Here is a 22,845-nt window from a genome sequence, read left to right as displayed (position 1 = left end):
AAACGTTTACCCGTATTAGTAACACCAACTATCAATGTATTATCAATTCTCGGTGGTATCTATCACATTCCACAATCCTTATCACCATTAGCAAACATATCAGCTTACGATTGTTCAGGTTTGGAAGCCAAGACAATTCTATGATCAATGGCAAAAATATTACTAACCGTATCATTATTATTATTACTATATACTATCATTAGGCGCAGTTTCTGCCTATCTCGTTATAACCCAGACAGTATTAATAAATATGTCCCATCTGGTCAGCTTTGACTCCTGGTCACTATACGAAGAGCATTTCTCCAGCAGGTCTTGTCTTCTGCTGGTCTTCAGGCTTCTTTTTGCTCAGAGCACATACTCGGACATAGAAACAATACTATTGTCCTTTACTATTTTCATATGTTTTTTGCTCGCCAAGTTCAAAGCATCATCCTTCATTAATATCTGTAACATGAACCTGTCCTCGCCATAAATCCCAAAAAGTAGAAATTTACAAGGCAAAAAATACCCGATTTTTGGCTATAGTTGCTCCAAAGAACTGGAGCACATGTCATGCGCCAAATTTATTATGTATTTTAGATGCGTTTTATGCCCTATTTGCTTTGAAAAGTGCAAGTGGGTCTAAGTGGAGTCATACTATCCGCCACATTTACTAATGACAAAAAATATTGGCGTAAAGTAAGCCACAGGTGACATAAGGAAGAGAGAACAGTCTAATGAATGTAGCAAAATGTGGCAATTTTTTTACATAGCTTGCAGCAAAGTGAAAAATTTGGTGCAGTTTCTGCCTGTCTTGTTATAACCCGGACAGTATTAATAAATATGTCTAATGGTCTTCTATAATGTCGACAGACCCTGTGGGTGCCAGGAAGCAACTAAAGCATTATTTTATATATACTGTATGTTCAGAACTGCAAATTCATATGTATGTCATTTATATTTGGAAGCGCTGAACGGATGATACAGTCACAAATATGCGGGTAGCCTCAAAACCCAAAAGACGACCTCACAGTATGCAGAAGCAAAATAGATCTGGACGCCAAGAGTTAAAACCACTGCGACGAACCTTAGTAGCAACAATACTAAACGCCTTCTGTACGATATTTCCAGTGAGCGCTCCACCACATTAATAGCTCATCAAAAGATTAGGATCCCCAAAAGTTTCCAAAATGTTCCATCTATTATAAACAGCCCCATATTCACCTCCCTGGAAATCCCGCACTTAGTTAAATAAAAAACGATATTTATGTCATTGTCACTTTTAAACTCTACTTAACGTGAATTATTATGGACATTTATTAGCTGAACGCCTTCCAGGCCATATTTTTTTTTTCCTCCTCGACTTGATTTTAAGTGACTGCTTTGTAAAATAACAAACTGACAATCAAAAGCTGAGAAAGACGGTTAGCAGGTACCATGTGGCACACTAAATACCGTGACTCATCCCCCAGCCATCCACACGCAGCAATCATCATAATAATAATGATAATGACAGGGATATCCCTGCCCTACACAAATACTGAAATCAACCTGTCGTTTCCAGGGTAGGCAGACCTGCCTGCTGCCATCTGCCTTCCCGGGTTAAAGAAGCTGGTGGCAGCATATCACTGAATACAAGGCACCTGCAGCGGCGGGCACTGTGCACCCCATGTATTTAGTATATAGGTTGGTGGCAGCATATCACTGAATACAAGGCACCTGCAGCGGCGGGCACAGTGCACCCCATGTATATAGTATATAGGTTGGTGGCAGCATATCACTGAATACAAGGCACCTGCAGCGGCGGGCACAGTGCACCCCATGTATAAAGGATAGAGTCTGGTGGAAGTATACAACTGAATACAAGGCACCTGCAGCGGCGGGCACAGTGCACCCCATGTATACAGGATACAGGCTGGTGGTAGTATTCAATTGAAAACAAGGCACCTACAGCGGTGGGCACAGTGCACCCCATGTATAAAGGATAGAGTCTGGTGGAAGTATACAACTGAAAACAAGGCACCTGCAGAGGCAGGCATGGTGCACCCTAAGTATACAGGATAGAGGCTGGCAGTAAAATACAACTGAAAACAAGGCACCTGCAGCGGCGGGCATGGTGCACCCTAAGTATACAGGATAGAATCTGGTGGTAGTATGTGACTGAATACAAGGCACCTGCAGCAATGGGCACGGTGCACCCCATGTATACAGGATAGAGACTGATAGTATACAACTGAATACAAGGCACCTGCAGGGGCAGGCACGGTGCACACCATGTATACAGCATAGAGGCTGATGGTAGTATAGAACTGAATACAAGGTACCCACAGCGGCAGGCATGGTGCACTCCATGTATAAAAGATAGAGGCTGGTGGTAGTATACAACTGAATAAAAAGCACCCGCAGAGGCGGACACGGTGCACCCCATGTATACAGGATACAGGACGGTGGTAGTATACGACTGAATAAAAAGCACCCGCAGAGGCGGACACGGTGCACCCCATGTATATAGGATAGAGGTTGGTGGTAGTATACGACTGAATAAAAAGCACCCCCAGCAGCAGGCACAGTGTACCCCATGTATATAGGATAGAGGTTGGTGGTAGAATATGACTGAATACAAGGCACCTGCAGCGGCCAGCACGGTGCACCCCATCTATATAGGGATACAGGTTGGTGGTAGTATATGACTGAATACAAGGCACCTGCAGCGGCGGGCACGGTGCACCTCATGTATATAGGATAGAGGTTGGTGGTAGTATATGACTGAATACAAGGAACCTGCAGCGGCGGGCACGGTGCACCCCATGTATATAGGATAGAGGTTGGTGGTAGTATACGACTGTATACAAGGCACCTGCAGCGGCGGGCACGGTGCACCCCATGTATATAGGATAGAGGTTGGGGGTAGTATATGACTGAATACAAGGCACCTGCAGCGGCCAGCACGGTGCACCCCATCTATATAGGGATACAGGTTGGTGGTAGTATATGACTGAATACAAGGCACCTGCAGCGGCGGGCACGGTGCACCTCATGTATATAGGATAGAGGTTGGTGGTAGTATATGACTGAATACAAGGAACCTGCAGCGGCGGGCACGGTGCACCCCATGTATATAGGATAGAGGTTGGTGGTAGTATACGACTGTATACAAGGCACCTGCAGCGGCGGGCACGGTGCACCTCATGTATACAGGATAGAGGTTGGGGGTAGTATATGACTGAATACAAGGCACCTGCAGCGGCGGGCACGGTGCACCCCATGTATACAGGATATTAGATATAGTATTAATTATTAGTCAAGTCACGCAATTCATTGTGAAAATCCTAACACCCCATCGAGCGATCAGTCCGATTAATGAGTCCCTTTATTATTCACACAATAGCCTCTTTGCGGGAACACCCTTATGCCAGCCAAATCTTACCAACCACATCTAATATCAACAAAGTTAAGCCAGACCAATGACACAATACAAAACTCACATGGATCATTAACTACTTAACAACCGGAAAGCAGGCACCGCACACTGCGACGGATGTGTAGCTGGGAACCTCCGCCAATTGGTCAAAACCAGCAAAGCGCTGCACAGCAAAAGGGTGAGACGATGGCAGCTAAGGGCACAAGCACCGTGGAATAATAGGGCAGGTAAGTTAACCGCTTGGCAGGCCCTGCAGATAACCAGCGCAGGTCCCTCATGCCAACATATGACAATCAGGATGCCCCCTCAAGAGAGGAGATGTAAGGCTATACCTATGTGCTGGCATGACTGGCACAAATCACACCATGCAAAAAGGGAGAGGAGACCTATGCTGGTTGCAGGGTGATCTGCCCATCTGCTACCCCATGGCAAGGCTGGTACACATGCACTCACCATACTGCGACTGGGGATGGGATTGCATGTGCTATCTTGCAGAAATCAGGAGCAGAGCCGGTCAGCAGCGCTGCTAGAGGATGAGCTGCCCATCTGCTACCCCCATGGCACTGCTGGCACCCGCAACACTCACCACACAGAACAGCCGGGAGCTGGAGGCGATCAGCACCATGCAATTGTCTCCTCACAGCCATCAGCCGGGATGTCACCAAACCATGCCCAGCACCCCCCACCCCAGGCGGGCTGCTAACCTCCTGTATCTCCGGTGACTAGTCCTGCTCTCAGCCGGCGCCCCCCTTTATATGCTCCTCTCCTTCTTCTAATTAGGACTTGCCAGGTCCGGGAGAGAGAAGCCGAGACAGCAGCAGCAGTCCCTGGAGGGGCGTGTGCGCGCTGCTCGTGCCTCCGCTGGACTCCGGCCCTGACACCTCCTCCGGGGGCGCGTGCGCGCGCTGCTGCCGCTGTGTGAGTGGCGGGGGCGCGCCTGCGCGCAGGTCTCCCTGTCACTGTCCCTCCGCTGTACATGAGAGGGACACATGGCTCCTGCTGCTCGAATATTCGGCTAAAATATAATGATCCCAGGTCTTAGTCCTCTAATTCCCCTGAGAAAAGGAAGCCGGCTACCTGCAATTTACATATCTCACCTCACATCAGTTGCAGAAATTCACGTTTTTTTTTTAACCTCAGCCAAAGAAAATAACTTGTTTTCTGAGGCAAATGCATTGAGATATGTGTCATTAATGGCACTTTACTGAATATAGGCCCCTTACGCTCCTGCATTTGTTTCGATAGTAAAAAAAATTATAATAAAAGAAACTGCATTTTTTTTCTATACCACATGCGTTTTTGAGGGCAAACTTGGTCAGGCGTTTTTTTGCTCACTGGAAAAATCCCATGGAAACCGCTTGTTTTTTTTTTCCACAGCTTGTGCGGTTTTTATGGTGGAAAAGGCTTCCAAAACCAATGTTTGATTGCCTTTTTTTGTATTTTATCCTATAGAGAAGTTGGAAGAACAGCAAAAGATGCGAAATTCTACGTTTGGAGAAAAAAGCCACCACTTAGAAAATAACGCTTATCTGCCCTGCGTTTCATATTTGCTATTCAGGGGTGGATTGGCCATAGACCTTACAGGGAGATTTCTTGGTGGGCCGATGCCCCGGGGGCCGCCTGAGCCCTCCTCACGACCAGTGGAGGTTTTTGGGGATGTATTTTGTGCTCATGGGGGCAGTATTTTGTGATGGAATGTGGTATTTTTAGTGTCTTTTCCAGGACCACTTTAAATTCCCAGTCCGTCCCTGTTTGCCGTAGACCAGGGGTCAGCAACCTCCGACACTCCAGCTGTTGTGAAACTACAACTCCCAGCATGCTCCATTCACTTCTATGGGAGTTCTGAGAACAGCCAAGCAAGTGTGCATGCTGGGAGTCGTAGTTTCACCACACCTGGAGTGCCGAAGGTTGCTGACCGCTGCCGTAGACATTCTGGAGCATGTAATAGCTGCGGTCTCCTTCCCTAACGAGCAGGCGATTGCTGTGAACATCTAAAGGGACCTTAAAGATTTGCTGGACCCTTGTCTAAATAACCTGGCCAAGAAAAATGGCATACAGTATTCACCAATGCATTAGGCCTTACGCACGCAAATTGCAGATCTGCAAAATACACATGGCGCCCATGTTGCATCCGCGGTTTTTGCGGACCCGTTCACTTCAGTGGGTCCATGGTCTGCATTTTGCGGCCAAGTATAGGACATATTCTATAGCAGGGGTCAGCAAGCTTCATCACTCCAGCTGTTGTGAAACTACAATTCCCAGCATGCTCCATTCATTTCTATGGGAGTTCTGATAAGAATGCATGCTGCGAGTTGTGGTTTCACAACAGCTGGAGTGTCGGAGGTTGACTACCCCTGTTCTGTCGTTTTTTGGAACGGACATACGGATGCGGAAAGCACATGGATCATCCGTGTGCCTTTCTCATCCATATATCCTTTCCACAACAAGATAGAATATGTCTGCAAAATACGGACCTACTGAAGTCCATCCATCTGAAAAAAAATGAGAAGGGCATTTGCAGAATCTGGGATTTGCAGACCACAAAACGGAACCATTCATTTCAGTCGATCCGCAAAAAAAACGGAAGGTAGTCCGTATGCCTTCCGTTTCAATTTTTCCGTTCCGTTCAAAGAGAGAACATGTCCTATTATTGTCCGCAAACGGACAAGGATAGTACTGTTCTATTAGAGGCCAGCAGTTCCGTTCCGCAAAAAATGAAATGCACACGGACGTCATCCGTATTTTTTGCGGATCTGTTTTTTGCGGACTGCAAAATACTGAAAAGCTATATAGTCGTGTGCAAGAGGCCTTACTCTGTTTTCCAACAAAAATACTGATAGTTTCTTTTTTTCTTTTTTTATCTAAACAGAATGGTAGATCTAATTCGTTGTAATTTTGCAGTTTGAAGGATTTCACTTGACTGGAAAATTCCACTGCGGAAACCGTGGCAGGAATCCGAGGCCGACCCTTGGGATTCTTCTGAAGTTTTGCATTTTGTATGGGGATTTAGCCCCATTCAATTAATATTAGTTTCTGTATCAGTTCAGTTTCTACTGATCTGTATCAGATCAGTATCAGTTTCTACACGGACTGCCCCAAGGGTCATGTCATCCTTTCTTGACGCAGTCTGGAAATCCACACAGAATTAATCTGTGACGGTGGCGCAGACTCTCATTGACAACAATGGGAGACGCTTTCTAGTTCCGGACAGTTTTTGACGTGGAAATCCTGCACACAAAAATGCTGTGTGAACAAGCCCTAAGAATCGTCCTATTATAATAATTATATATGTCATATTAATGGTTTTCGAGACAGTTCAGATGTGGCACCCCCTCCAAATGTCTCCAAATTTCTAAGGAACAACTGAAAAATGCTAGACACATGAGAATGATGTAAATATATGAATATGCATCATTTTAAAGGTTTAAACCATTTACCATCAATAATCCCAAGAAGATTTTAACTAGTCCAGTGAATAGAAGAGAAAGGGCTACAAAGAAAAAAAAAAGTAAATGGGCTTTCCTTTACAGTGGCACCCAGAACAGAAGGGCCTAGTGTTTGTTCCCCCACCCCCACCCCATTTCCATGACCCTTGGGCAAATTTCCCACCTCTTTGTTTGCTAATAATATCGTTCCTCTGGAGAGAAGAGTCCTGCACAGGATCCTGCTGGCCAGCACCAAATGTATGGGACCAACCAGATTTGAGCCCCTCTCTCCAAAGACGCCACCTTGTATGCCTCTATGATATGGGCAACCTTGCATTTTAAGGGGTTATCCTATGAAAACTATTTATCTGAACATATTTTTACATTGTCCGATTCAACCGAATCGGCAGGCCAATTTAATTCCGGTCCGAATAAATTCAACCTGAATGGAAATTGCCCCCTCTCTCTCTCCCTCTCACAAAGTCACACAAAATTCGGGGAAGTTAGAATAAAAACTTTTTGGAAACTTTGGGTCGAATTTCAGAAATTTATAATTGAGTGGCTCTATCTCTATTTATCACCTATCCATTTTGAGGGATAATACCAGACTTACAAGACTGTGATATTGGGGTCAGGAAATCTATAATTTGTTACATTTGGAAATCTGGTTGACAACTCATGTTGGAGCAGTAATGTTGCCTGTATTAGTCACCCAGTTTTCTCAGAACCAAATATAAATACGAAGCAGTGACACTTAATTTTTAACCCTTTCCGACTGCCCGTTCACTACATACGTCCAGGCGGTCATCCTTCACTTCTGAGCTGACGTTTTAAAATGGTGACAGCAGGGCTCCCCATAGAGAAGGCAGGGACGATTTTCACCACCCCTGCCTTAGCCATTGCTCCTCGAGATCAGGAAACAGGAATGGCACTTCCTGTCCCAGTCCCTGTGTTCATGTGATTGTGTGGGAGTAGGAGTCTGCACGAGCTGCTGGGTCTTAGCAGATCCAGATCAGCTCTGCAGTGAGGTTGTACAGCCTTTTCCAACCTTTCTGATGACTCTATTCCCCTCTGTAATAGGAGCTACTCTGTGAGCCCCAGTTACAGGAGAAATCAGCAATAAAAAAAAGTTAAAAATTTAATGTCCCCTAAAGGTCTTATATGTGAAAAAAAAATATATATATATATATATATATATATATATATATATATATATATATAGTCTAAACTCCTTAGGGAATTAAAGGAGATTTTAAACCAGGTCCTTAGAGCCGGTATTATTGCTGAAAAACTATTTTCTTTTTTGTATTGTGCCAAACCTGTTACTCCGATTTTGTACACACTCCCCAAAATTCAGAAACGTTTAACGGCCCTCCTGGACGCCCTATAGTATCTGGGAGGGGTTCGTTATTCTGTAATGTGGCAATCTTTTTGGATAAAATTTTGCTCCCCATTGCTACCTCCTCAAGATCGTATATCAGGGACACCAGTGATATCCTTTCAAAAATTTGTGGCCTTGAGATACCTACTGGAGCTATTCTTGCATCATTTGACGTATTCAGTTTGTATACGTCTATTGAACACAGTTTGGGATTACAGGTGGTACAACAGTGCCTTTCACACACTGATTATACCACTCAATGCAGGGATCTGGTGCTGACACTTTTGAATTAGAAATTACAATTAGAATTACAAATAATTATTTCTTGCTTCAAGATGATTTTTTTGTCCAGCTGCAGGGGACCGCCATGGGGTCCAACATGGCGCCCACGTATGCGAACATCTATATGTCCCACCTGGAGGAGACTTTTGTCTATGTGAGCCACCATTTCAGGCATGTTCTGGGATTGTGGCGTTACATGGACGATATCTTCCTGGTGTGGTTGGGCGCCGCGGAGGACCTCATGGCATCCCATTCCTACCTGAACGGAGTTGATCCCAGTGTGAAATTCACACTGTTACACTCTGATTCCAAAATGCAATTCATGGACGCAGAGGTATCTATACAGGGCCAGTTGTTGAGCACTGATCACTATGTCAAGAATCCAGACAAAGACACCTTACTTAGGTACGAGAGCCATCATCCTCGCCCAATGGTTAAATCATTACCGTATAGTCAACTATTGCGAGTACATATAATTGTGCAAGAGGGGCCTATTGATGAAAAAAGGATGGTGGAAATGGGTAACAAGTTCCGGGCTCAGGGTTACCCAAAGAAATTAATCTCTCAAAGTGTATCCAAAATTAATAAGGGATTATCCAATGGTGTTCTAGATAAGAAGAATATGTCCATTTCAAGAATTCCATTTGTTTCTGACTACAGTGTTGAGACTCCTCAAATTGCCACCATATTGAGGAAACACTGGAGGGTACTAATGAATAATTTTTCCCACATAGAGGAGTTTAAGGCTCCTCCACTTCTTTCATATCGGAGGAATCAAAGTCTGGGTGACAGGCTTGTCAGATCTGAGGTTGGTTCTTCCAAGTTGAGTTTGAGGACATATGTTGGCTCCACCTGTACAGGTTGCTATCCTTGCTTCAATTGTGTCAACTGTCCTTTGATGATACGAAGTAATTCATTTCATAATCCGATAACAGACAAGACCATCAAAATACGAAAATTTCCTATGTGTGATTCCACCCACGTGGTTTACCTACTTTCCTGCCCTTGTAATTTGTGGTATGTGGGTGAAACCACGTGGGATGTGAAAACACGCGTTAACCAACACAGATACAGTATCAGGCAAGAAAGATTAGACCTCCCTGTTTCAAAGCATTTCAAGGAGGCAGGACATTCCAAGTGGGATTTGAGGTTTAGGATTGTAGAGCAGGTTATGGCAGGCAGGAGAAGAGGTGATAGGATGTCACGCTTGAAGCAAAGGGAATTAATAGGTCTAAATGTGGATTTTAAAGTGACATGATAGTTGGATTTTTCTCCTAACTCTGTAGATTACCCTAATCCTCTCTTATGGTGGGTACTGACATGTGTACTAATGGAATTATTGTTTGCTTGTTTTTAGATTTATTATCAAGCTTTGACATCACTCAACACTCTCTCTGATGGTTATTGGACTACGGGACCATACGGGCACACTTGGAGTTTTGTGTTATATGTCATAGTGTTAGTAACTATAATGGACACCATAAATTTTTTTACCGTTCCTTTCCCCATTGGCAGATCACGGGCTCTCATTTGCAGGCCCACGTATCTGTGGTTTACAGACATATGTTCCTCGACTGAGGCCCTGTGGATATATTGCCCTTTCGAAGGTGCTTTAATGTTTGGTACAAAGTTGGTGCAATCTCTTTTTACATAACTTTGTCCAGGACTGGGATTGAGGTCAGGTGTCACTTACAATATCCCCTGGATTAGTAGTTGGAACTTTAATTAGCCAATGATGGTTGCTAGGGGTAACAGCGGTGTTGTATACCACAGTGATCGTGGGGACGTCCTTGTCGTGAACCAGACGCAATAGTCGCATTGTTGACGCAATGAAACCGCGATGTCTCACATCCTAGGCCGGCTGTATGTGTATATCAGTATTTGATTTATTGATCTATCGCATCTTTTTAGATAAATATCCTTTATATTGTGTGACGCCTCTGGGCGGTGCTTGTGATACGGGCAGGAGCATGCGCAGTGAGGGCACTTGAGGACGGCCTACATTTTTGTTATGATTTCCCAGTTTCATGTTCACCTGAATTATTTATTATTCAATTGTGGGTCTTTAAGCTTTTTTATGATATTATATGTGATTGTGTGGGGGTAATATATTATATATTATCTATTTTTGTATTATTTATTATATATATATATATATATATATATATATACTGTTTATAAAATAATGACAAAAAATTAATAAAAATGAATAAAAAAATGACATCATAGGCCACACCGCAGCTTTTAGCACCACCCACAACGACTGTAACTCACACATCCTAATATATCAAAATGACCGCTATGGGCAAAGGACATAAAAACTTTTATTTGTAGGTTTTGCAAATTTAAAAAATGTGAACAGACTATTTTTCCCCTTTTATTTTAATAAAGCCCCGTATATCACTGAAAAAGGTGCAAATTTACATTAAAAAAATAATAATATGAAAAAAAAGTTATGACATTCAAAGATGTACTTGGTCGGGAACAGCGGGAAAGGGCCCGTTCTTGAACTGGTTATGGACATGAAAGAAAAGGACAAGAGGAGGACATAGATTTTCACTTTTATTTTATTACATGTTTGCCAATGAAGCATATAATGTTTCTCTAGGAGGCTTATTAGGCCTGTATTACACTGGCGGAGGGTCGGCCAGATCATCGCTAACAAGCATTCGTAGGACCGCTTGTTAGCGATGATCTGCCAGTGTAAAAGTGCCGCCTAACCACTCCATGCTGCCAGCAAATAATGATTCCGTATGGGGACGAGCGATGTCATTAATGAATGATCACTCCTCATACTGTGGAGAAGATCACTACATATAAATGCAGAGGTCCTCTTCACTGACGAGCGGGAGGAAACGCTTCCTTCCCGACAGTTGTAAGGCTCATCTGCCAGTGTAATACAGCCCTTAGAAGATAGATGGTAATTCTGAAGGAACTGTAGATGGAATTAGTTACATAAGTGTAAGGTCACATGAGCAGCTTTCAATGACTGTTCTTTGAGGAAGAATTGTCCCATTATATTGTGCACAAAGTGACGGCCCGGGGCACATATCCATGGAGTCTAGAAAGAGACAACACCTAATCCAAATGAAAAGACAAGCATTTAATCCTGTAATGCAGTGAAATTGGTTTGTTTCACTCCAGCTATGCTAGCACTGCCTTTGGTCTCAAGGTTATACAATGGGGAGTACTCCCAACATGCTGTATACAAGGACCAATAGTCTTCTTTCTCGAAATGTATACTAAAATGACGTCCTACTGTTGGTGGGCTGTCCATTGACTTGTCCTATTTTCCAAGTGAAAGATCGTTAAAATTAATGAGAGCTTAGTGAGGGCATCCTAGTGCAGGTGACAGGTTCCCTTTAAGGTACTTTAACCCCTTAAGGACACAGCCTTTTTACACCTTAGGACCAGGCCATTTTTTGCAAATCTGACCAGAGTCCCTTTAAGTGCTGATAACTTTAAAACGCTTTGACTTATCCAGGCCGTTCTGAGATTGTTTTTTCGTCACATATTGTACTTCATGACACTGGTAAAATGAAGTCAAAAAAATTATTTTTTTTGCACCAAAAAATACCTAATTTAACAAAAATTTGGAAAAATTTGCAAATTTCAAAGTTTCAGTTTCTCTACTTCTGTAATACATAGTAATACCCCCCAAAATTGTGATGACTTTACATTCCCCATATGTCTACTTCATGTTTGAATTGTTTTGGGAATGATATTTTATTTTTTGGGGATGTTATAAGGCTTAGAAGTTTAGAAGCAAATCTTGAAATTTTTCAGAAATTTACAAAAACACAATTTTTAGGGACCAGTTCAGGTCTCAAGTCACTTTGCGAGGCTTACATAATAGAAACCACCCAAAAATGACCTCATCTAAGAAACTACACCCCTCAAGGTATTCAAAACTGATTTTGCATACGTTGTTAACCCTTTAGGTGTTGCACAAGAGTTATTGGCAAATGGGGATGAAATTTGAGAATTTCATTTTTTTGTCTAATTTTCCATTTTAACCCGTTTTTTCCACTAACAAAGCAAGGGTTAACAGCCAAACAAGACTGTATCTTTATTGCCCTGACTCTGCCGTTTACAGAAACACCCAATATGTGGCTGTAAACTACTGTACGGCCACACAGCGGGGCGTAGAGGGAAAGGTGCGCCGTATGGTTTTTGGAAGGCAGATTTTGCTGGACTGTTTTTTTGACACCATGTCCCATTTGAAGCCCCCTGATGCACCCCTAGAGTAGAAACTCCATAAAAGTGACCCCATCTAAGAAACTACACCCCTCAAGGTAATCAAAACTGATTTTACAAACGTTGTTAACCCTTTAGGTGTTGCACAAGATTTAATGGAAAATAGAGATACAATTTCAAAATTTCACTTTTTTGGCAGATTTTCCATTTTAATATTTTTTTTCCAGTTACAAAGCAAGGGTTAACAGTCAAACAAAACTCATTATTTATGGCCCTGATTCTGTAGTTTACAGAAACACCCCATATGTGGTTGTAAACTGCTGTACGGGCACACGGCAAGGCGCAGAAGGAAAGGAATGCCATACGGTTTTTGGAAGGCAGATTTTGCTGGACTGTTTTTTTTGACACCATGTCCCATTTGAAGCCCCCCTGATGCACCCCTAGAGTAGAAACTCCAGAAAAGTGACCCCATTTTAGAAACTACGAGATAGGGTGGCAGTTTTGTTGGTACTAGTTTAGGGTACATATGATTTTTGGTTGCTCTATATTACACTTTTTGTGCGGCAAGGTAACAAGAAATAACTTTTTTTGGCATCGTTTTTTTTTTTGTTATTTACACCATTCATCTGACAGGTTAGATCATGTGGTAATTTCATAGAGCAGGTTGTCACGGACGCGGCGATACCTAATATGTATACAATTTTTTTAATTTATGTAAGTTTTACCCAATGATTTCATTTTTAAAACAAAAAAAAGTTTTAGTGTCTCCATAGTCTAAGAGCCATAGTTTTTTCAGTTTTTGGGCGATTATCTTAAGTAGGGTCTAATTTTTTGCGGGATGAGATGACGGTTTGATTGGCACTATTTTGGGGTGCATATGACTTTTTGATCGCTTGCTATTACACTTTTTGTGACGTAAGATGACACAAAATGGCTTTTTTTACACCGTTTTTATTTTTATTTTTTTACGGTGGTCACCTGAGGGGTTAGGTCATGTGATATTTTTATAGAGCCGGTCGATACGGACGCGGCGATACCTAATATGTATACTTTTTTTTTATTTATGTAAGTTTTACACAATGATTTCATTTTTTAAACAAAAAAAATGATGTTTTAGTGTTTCCATAGTCTAAGAGCCATAGTTTTTTCAGTTTTTGGGCGATTATCTTAAGTAGGGTCTCATTTTTTGCGGGATGAGATGATGGTTTGATTGTTACAATTTTGGTGTACATGCGACTTTTTTGATCACTTTTATTACCTTTTTTTGGGAAGTAAGGTGGGCAAAATTTCAATTTCATCATAGTTTTTTATTTTTTATTTTTATGGCGTTCACCGTTCGGGTAAAGTAACATGACCTTTTTATAGATCAGGTCGTTACGGACGCGGCGATACCAAACATGTGTAGGGAATTTTATTTTTTTAATTTTTAATCAGTGATAAATGTGTTTGATTTTTACTTTTTTTTCACTTTTTTTTTACTTTTTTTTTGACCCAGACCCACTTGGTTCTTGAAGATCCAGTGGGTCTGATGTCTGTATAATACAGTACAGTACAATATATATTGTTCTGTTCTGTATTTTACTTACACTGAACAGATCTATGCCAGAGCAGGCGTCCTGTTGCCATGGGAACCTTCCCCGTCTTCTCAGAACTTCGCAGACGGGGAAGGGTGAGCACGGGGCTGCGGGGGGCTGTCTGGGGGCTCTCTCCCTCTCCATCGGGGGGCTGCAAAGGCACAGCAGCCCCCCGATCGGAGAGGGAGGGAGCTTCCTCTTACTGTTAACTTTTTCCATACAGCGGTCCGTGCGGACCGCTGTATGGAAAGGGTTAAACGGCTGACATCGCATCACCGATGTCAGCCGTTTATACCAGGGTGCCAGCAATGTGCTGGCACCCTGGTATACCCACTCTACACCAACGATTATGCAATGGGAGGCGGGCGGGGGATCGCGATCCCGCCTGCCGCACCGCCCGCCTCCCGCACCGCCCCCACCGCCCGCAACACCCCCCCTGCACCTCCCACCGGGCTAAAATCATTCAGAGGTGCAGGGGGGGGGGTGATAAATATATATTTCCGCCACACTAAAGTTTCTGATCGCCGCGGTCAGGGACCGCAGCGATCAGAAACTGCAGAAAGCGCAACAAACCGCAGGTCTGAATTGACCTGCGGCTTGTTGCGATCGCGGACATCGGGGGGTCACGGGACACCCCCGCGCATTTAGCCGAGGTGCCTGCTCAATGATTTGAGCAGGCACCTTGTTCCGATCACAGCCGGCTGCACGGCAGTGATCGGAACAACACATGACGTACCGGTACGTCATGTGTCCTTAAGGACTCGGGAAACATGCCGTACCGATACGTCATGTGTCCTTAAGGGGTTAAATAAACAGGTCACTAGACTGAAAATATAATTGTCAAAAATAAGATTAAAGATTTGGATTGATAAAGGGAATTTACATTCAGATGATCAATTGAACTGCAATGGCAGATTATAATATGGGTGAATTGAGCAGTTACCACGGTCCCAAACTGCCAGAGCAAATTTTGGTTTAATTGCAGTTTTTGCCACAAATTATGACATAAACTGTAAAAACTACTTTCTGCGATGATCCCTGGCCTGAAAACACATTTCAGTTTTATAGCAGTTTTTATGCAAATTATGACAAAAATAATACTGATCTGGACAACTTTCTGTATGACCTGTAGAGGACACTTCAGATGATCGCATAGTATTGATATATTTTATAAAAAAGTAAAAAAAACTTAGTAGTTTAAGTAGTCTAACAGTACCCATCCAGATCTACTATATGTTAGCAAGAAGTAGGGGACAGATGGAAAAGTATAACTGCAGAATCAGACTACACAAGGATTGTTTGTAGTCTGTAGCCATGGAGACACAGTGGTCTGAAATGGAACTGTGGACAAGAACTGTCAGGATAATTCTATAGCCAAATTTATTTTCATTTGAGAGAAATTGGAGAAATAAAAAGTATTTAAAATACACCTTTAACTTATATTATATATAATTTGAGTCAGGCATTGGGGGGATTTACTAATGTCACCACTATTGCGGTGTAAAAAAGTCACACATTATGGCACACACCATATGTGCGCTGTAATTTGCTAATTTTTATGCTTCTCGACACTTTTCTGAAGTGGCAAGAAAAGGGGGTGGGGCAACTATTAAGTTCTGCATGTACATCCTGTCATTAATTTGGGTATTGTGACATATTCTTTAAAATAATGAATGGCTCATGATAAATGTCCCCAGTTCTACAGGCTATTAACCCCTTAAGGACCCATGACGTACATGTACATCATTTCTTTGCGGGACTTAAAGACCGATGACGTACATGTACTTCATGGGGATCGGGGCGGGTGCAGGCGCTGCGCGCGCCTGATCAGCAGCAAGGGCCCGGCTGTCACTGATAGCCGGAGCCCTGCTGTATGCGCCAGCATCGGTGAAATCACTGATGCCGGCATATTAACCCTTCATGTGCCGCGGGCAGCGCTGACCGTGGCAGGTGCGATGAACGGCGGGGATCGGCGCTGCCATCGGGTCCCCGTACTGCTGTGACGGGGACCCGATGGCATGGAAGGCAGCCTGATGCCTTCGTTAGGCATTGAGGCTGCTTTCCGGTGGAGAGCCTGTGAGATCCAGCCCCCTGGATCTCACAGGCAGGAAGCTGTATAAGTAATACACACTGTATTACTCATACAGCCAATGCATTCCAATACAGAAGTATTGGAATGCATTGTAAAGGGGATCAGACCCCCAAAAGTTGAAGTCCCAAAGTGGGACAAAAATAAAGTGAAAAAAAGTTGAAAAAATAAACTTTTCCCCCTAAAAAATAAAAGTTTCAAGTAAACAAAAACAGAAAACGTAATTTTCCCCAAATAAAGTAAAAAAAAAAATAGTTAAAAAAATAATAAGTAGACATATTAGGTATAGCCGCGTCCGTACCGACCGACTCTATAAACATATCACATGACCTAAATACTCAGACGAAAAAATAAATTAAAAAAATTGTGCTAAATAAACAATTTTTTTGTCACCTTACACCACTAAAAGTACAACACCAAGTGATCAAAAAGGCGTCTGCCCGCCAAAATAGTACCAATCTAACCATCACCTCATCCCGCAAAAAATTAGCCCCTACCTAAAACAATCGCCCAAAAAATAAAAATACTATGGCTCAGAATATGGAGACACTAAAACATCGTTTTTTTTTTGTTTTCAAAATGCTATTGTGTAAAACTTAAGTAAATAAAAAGAATGGGGTCACTTTTTTGGAGTTTCTACTCTAGGGGTGCATCAGGGGGGCTTCAAATGGGACATGGTGTCAAAAAACCAGTCCAGCAAAATCTGTCTTCCAAAAACTGTATGGCGTTCCTTTCCTTCTGTGCAATGCCGTGTGCCCGTACAGCAGTTTACGACCACATATGGGGTGTTTCTGTAAGACTACTTTCACACTGGCGTTTTGAATTCCGTTTGTGAGATCCGTTTCAGGCAGTGGCGTAACTACCGGGGAAGCAGCTGCTTCGGGGCCCGGGCTGCCAAGGGGGCCCGGCGCCCTGACAGCGTGTGTGACAGTTAATTTTCAAGTTAGTTAAATATCGATTCTTGTCTTAATGTTCAGGGTCCCTTCACAGCAGCAGCGGCTGACCAGGCCCCCTCGCTAATGTGATCTAATCTTACTGTCTCCTAAAGTCTCCTGATGTGTCTGGGATTCGAACCCACAATCTCCAATGTATCAGTGGCAAAGCATTTACCCACACAGCCATAAAGGCTGCATTACAACTAATTGAAAAAATATGAGACTTCTACTGTTATAGCTGGCTAAGTGTACATCTATACACATGACAGCTGCCCCAACACACCCATCACTGCTATATCTCTATATGACAGCTGTCCCAGCACACTCAGCTCTGCTATATCTCTATATATGAGCAGCTGTCATGTGTATAGATGTACACTTAGCCAGCTATAACAGTAGAAGTCTCATATTTTTTCAGTCAGCAGCAGGGGCGTAGCTAGAAATGCATGGCCCCCCCCCCACATATCTATCGGGCCTCCCACCACCCCTTCCAGAGCTCCCACCCAAACACCCATCCTAGTTCTCCCACCGCTCAATGGGGACGGAGCAGCGGTCCAGCGAAATAGCGGCAGGATGGATCCGACAGGCTGAACAGCCTGCCGGATCCGTCCTGCCACAAGTGTAAAAGTACCCTTAGTCTGTCATATAAGGGGGGGGGAGAAACCCCAGAACTAGAGTGTGCCCCCCAAAAGAAGGAAGGGGCGCCCTCCTTATCACTGCTGGCATCTCTTTTTAACTTCAGATCATCAGACTCTCACTTACAAATTACAGCACACACCCCTGTAGTGTCCACCATCAGACAGGGGAGGGAAGAAAACAAACCCCAGAACTAGAGTGTCAGTGTGCCCCCCAAGTTGGGGGCGCACTCTAGTTCTGGTGTTTCTTCCCTCCCCTGTCTGATGGTGGACACTACAGAGGTGTGTGTGCTGTAAATTTGTAATTAGTGAGAGTCTGATGATCTGAATTCTGACGTTAAAAAGAGCTGCCTGCAGACCTGCAATGATAAGGAGGGCGCCCCTTGCTTCTCTTGGGGGCCCCACTCTGCAGGCAGCTCTTTTTAACTTCAGAATTCAGATCAAGTATCTCATAAATCATAAGTTCTCACTTTCTTTCACTTACTTTTATTTAGAGCACACTAGTCACAGCAGGCAGCAGGCACAGACTGGCAGGACTGGAGACTGGAGTGGAGACCAGTTGAGGAGGAGGCAGGAGCACCGAGCAGAGAGAAGAGGACCGGCCTCCTCCACCGCCTAAGTCCACCTCCATCTGCTGCTTCTCCAACCTGGTGGCTGGCTGGCTCCAGTCCCTCCTCCCTCCACTCAGGTACGCCCCCGGTCCGGCCCCCTCCACTGCCTACCTCTATCTGTGCTGCTCTGACTGCTCCTGACTCCTTCCCAGCCAGGCCCGAGCCGGCCTGGGCCACGGACGGACCGCCTACTAATTGTGCCTGCCCTTGGCCCTCCCCTAGCCTGCCCTGCAGCTCACAATGGCGCCACAAGTCGCCGGCAGCAGGCCCCACCCCCCACACACGCCCACCGCGGCTTCAACTGAAGATCCGGAACTTAGGATTCCTGCGCTGCGGGCCTGCGGCGCTGGTGGCTGGCTCCGTCCCTCAGGTACGCCCCCGTCCCGGCCCCTTCCACCACCTACCTCATCTGCTGCGTGTGCGCCCTGCTCCAGTCCTGACTCCTTCTCCCCAGCCAGGCCTGAGCCACGGACAGGCCGCGCCCCACTCACTACACTAGTCTAGTGTAGTGGGCGGGCGGTCCGCGGCTCGGGCCTTGCTGCCTGTGTGTGTGTAAATAAAATAAAAATAAAAAATTAACAGTAGGCGGCCCGGACGGGCCCCCAGTGGTGTAGGGCCCCATAGCCACTGCTATGGTTGCTATGGCAATCCCTACGCCACTGGTCAGCAGCAAGGCAGCTCTTATGGTCTTGTGGTTAAGTGCTTTGCCTCTGATACAGAAGGTAGTGGGTTCGAATCCCAGCAGAAACTTTTCTGAAATACAAGCACTGACTCCATATATGGACATACAGGAAGAGGCTGCATCGCTGACATGGAGGTAAGTAGAAGTGTTTATTATTTTTTTTTAATACCCGACTGTTACTGCCATGGGGGGAGTGGAGGGCACTTGATACTGGCACATGGGGGGAGGGGGGTTGGCACCTGATACTGGCACATGGGGGGGAGAGAGGCAGCTGATACTGGCACATGGGGGGGAGAGGAGTTGGCACCTGATACTGGCACATGGGGGGGAGGGGGGGTTGGCACCTGATACTGGCACATGGGGGGGAGAGGTGTTGGCACCTGATACTGGCACATGGGGGGGTTTGGCACTATGATACTGGCACATGGGGGGAGAGAGGCACTTGATACTGGCACTTTTTTTGGGGGGGGGAGATGGCACTATAATACTGGGACATGGGGGGGAAGAGAGAGGCACTTGATACTGGCACACGGGGGGGTTTGGCACTATGATACTGGCACATGGGGGGTGGGAAGGAGAGAGGCACTTGATACTGGCACATTGGGGGGGGGAGATGGCACTATGATACTGGGACATGTGGGGGGGAGGAGAGAGGCACTTGATACTGGCACATGATGGGGGGGCATCTATGGGGACACTTACTGGCACATTATTGGGGGGCATTATGGGGGACACTAGGCCGGCAGCCTATCAGAGGCCGGACACTGAGGGGCATCTACTGGGGCACTATATATGGGGCATTTTATACTGGTACATTATGGGGGGCACTAGCAGGAAGGGGGGAGCGGAGCACTATGGGGGAATTTACTGGGGGCACTATATAGGGTTATTTTATACTGGGACATTATGGGGGCACTATGGGGACATTAGCTCAACTGGGGGCATTACAAGGGGGTATTTTTGCACTGTCACATTATAAGGAGAATTATTACTACTGGGGGGTGCATTATAGTGGGCTTTATTACTCCCCCATGGTATGACCCCCTAGTAGCAGCACCAGCCTCTCCCTGCTCTGCTATCCCTCTGCCCCTTCTCCAAATCCTTATTATGAAATCTTTCTCATTAGGATAAAGCACAACATCAGCATCGCCGAGCCCCCGGCCAAGTGTTGAAGTGGTGTCCGAGATCCCCAAGGGTCAAGTAACTGTAAGTTTTCATATGAAATATGCTTATGTTATACACATATAGCATCCACTGTGCCACACAATATACAGTATACCGCTACACTGTGCCAAAGGAGTGGGGTTTACACAGGAGGAGGGAGGTGCGAAGCGCGCTGGAGGGGCCCTTACAAATATTTGCTGTGGGGCCCAGTCACTTCTAGTTACGCCCCTGGTTTCAGGTATCTCACAAACGGTTCAAAACGGATCAGTTCAGCCCCAATGCATTCTGGTGTCCGCCTGGCGATGCGGAGCGGAAAAAGGGATCCGTCCTGACTTACAATGTAAGTCAATGGGAGCGGATCCGTTTTGACTGACACAATATGGTGCAACTGAAAACAGATCCGTCCCCCATTGATTTTCAATGTAAGTCAGGATCAGATCAGTTTTGACTTTGTTCCTCATAATGCAAACGGATCCGTTCTGAACGGACACAATCGTTTGCATTATAGGTGCGGATCCGTCTGTGCAGATACCAGACGGATCCGCACCTAACGCAGGTGTGAAAGTAGCCTAAACTACAGAATCAAGACCATAAATATTGAGTTTTGTTTGGCTGTTAACCCTTGTTTTGTTACTGGCAAAAAATTGATTGAAATGGAAAATCTGCAAAAAAAATTTGAAATTCTGAAATTTCCTCTCTATTTTCCATTAATTCTTGTGGAACACCTAAAAGGTTAACAAAGTTTGTAAAATCAGTTTTGTATACCTTGAGGGGTGTAGTTTCTAAAATTGGGTCACTTTTTTGGAGTTTCTACTCTAGGGGTGCATCAGGGGGATTCAAATGGGACATGGTGTCAAAACAACAGTCCAGCAAAATCTGTCTTCCAAAAACCGTATGGCATTCCTTTCCTTCTGCGCAATGCCGTGTGCACGTACAGCAGTTTACGACCACATATGGGGTGTTTCTGTAAACTACAGAATCAGGGCCATAAATATTGAGTTTTGTTTGGCTGTTATCCCTTGCTTTGTAACTGGAAAAAATTGATTCTATTTTCCATTAATTCTTGTCGAACACCTAAAGGGTTAACAAAGTTTGTAAAATCAGTTTTGAATACCTTGAGGGGTTTAGTTTGTAAAATTGGGTCATTTTTGGGTGGTTTCTATTATGTAAGCCTCACAAAGTGACTTCAGACCTGAATTGGTCAGAAAAAGTGGGTTTTAGAAATTTTCTGAAAAATTTCAAGATTTGCTTCTAAACTTCTAAGCCTTCTAATGTCCCCAAAAAATAAAATGGCATTCACAAAATGATCCAAACATGAAGTAGACATATAGGGAATGTAAAGTAATAACTATTTTTGGAGGTATTACTATCTATTATAAAATTAGAGAAATAGAAATTTGGAAATTTGCACATTTTTCTAAATTTTTATTACATTTGGCATTTTTTTTATAAATAAAAATTATTTTATTTGACTAAATTTTACCACTGTCATGAAGTACAATATGCGACAAGAAAACAATCTCTGAATGGCCTGGATAAGTAAAAGCGTTTTTAAGTTATCACCACATAAAGTGATTTGCAAAAAATGGCCTGGTCCTTAGGGTAAAAAATGGCAGGGTCCTGAAGGCGTTAAAACACCGGCACAAGCACTTTTCTACGTCTGACCTGCCACAAATAGTGCTTTGCACACCCTGGCTGGCATAGACTTCAGTTTCTGGCACACATCAGGGCAGAGATGCACCTAATTTATAAAGAGACATCTCATGCAAGTGCAAGGAGATCAAGACTGACGTATGCGTATACCAGTCTTGATAAATCTCCCCCATTGTGTTAAAAAACTAGAGCTTAAAGTTATTTTCTGACTGTTCCCTTTGCAGAGTTGGGAGTCAAACACAAGATAGTATATTCTGTATACTCCCAGTATATCCTGGTATCTAACAAAAGGCTGATGTTTTCCACAAAAGTAAACATTCCAGATAACATTTTAGATTTTTGCTCTTCACCACAGTTTAAGAGCAAATAGATATTACAAATTACACAGTCCTCTAATCATTTTGGACAAACAGAAGTAATTTTGTTTCTTTTGTTGTTGGTGAATATACTTGTGCCTACCGTCTAGGTCAGGGGTCGGCAACCATTTTTGTACAGAGTGCCTAGAAAATAAAAATCTCAGCTGAAGAGCTCAGTTTGCCGTGCCATACAAAGTCATATTACACAAATGTGACATAAACCAGGTATTTATTAGCAACATCCCAAAAATTCTCAACAACACTGCCTGACTTGCACAGTTTAAAGAAATTTCCAGCTTTTTAGAAAAAAATATAAAAAGTATATGGATAATAAGGCATGTCACTGCTCATATGAATCTGACGGACCAATATATGGGAGATCCCCCCCATCAACCATATATGTACTGTACTGATGGTGTGGGGAGAGCAGCCCTCACTCATTTTAACTGACTGAGGGCTGC

The 22,845-nt window shown here is 44.0% G+C and overlaps 1 protein-coding gene across 3 annotated transcripts in view; it reads right to left on the bottom strand.

Annotated features, from left to right (window-relative positions):
• The window catches only part of PLCB4 (phospholipase C beta 4), a 378,077-nt gene extending 373,827 nt beyond the window's left edge, over nucleotides 1–4,250 (bottom strand). For 2 of the 3 annotated variants that reach the window (XM_040429870.1, XM_040429871.1), the window contains exon 1: nucleotides 3,987–4,250. The gene's annotated coding sequence lies outside the window, so the exon portion shown is untranslated. The remainder of the gene's footprint in view (nucleotides 1–3,986) is intronic. The other variant, XM_040429869.1, reaches the window with a different exon arrangement.
• Nucleotides 4,251–22,845: the final 18,595 nt, after the last annotated feature.

This window comes from Bufo bufo, chromosome 4, assembly GCF_905171765.1.
Source record: "Bufo bufo chromosome 4, aBufBuf1.1, whole genome shotgun sequence".
NCBI classification, from domain to species: domain Eukaryota; kingdom Metazoa; phylum Chordata; class Amphibia; order Anura; family Bufonidae; genus Bufo; species Bufo bufo.
The sequence above is the reverse complement of the archived record's forward strand: the minus strand, read 5'-3'. Positions and strand labels throughout refer to the sequence as shown.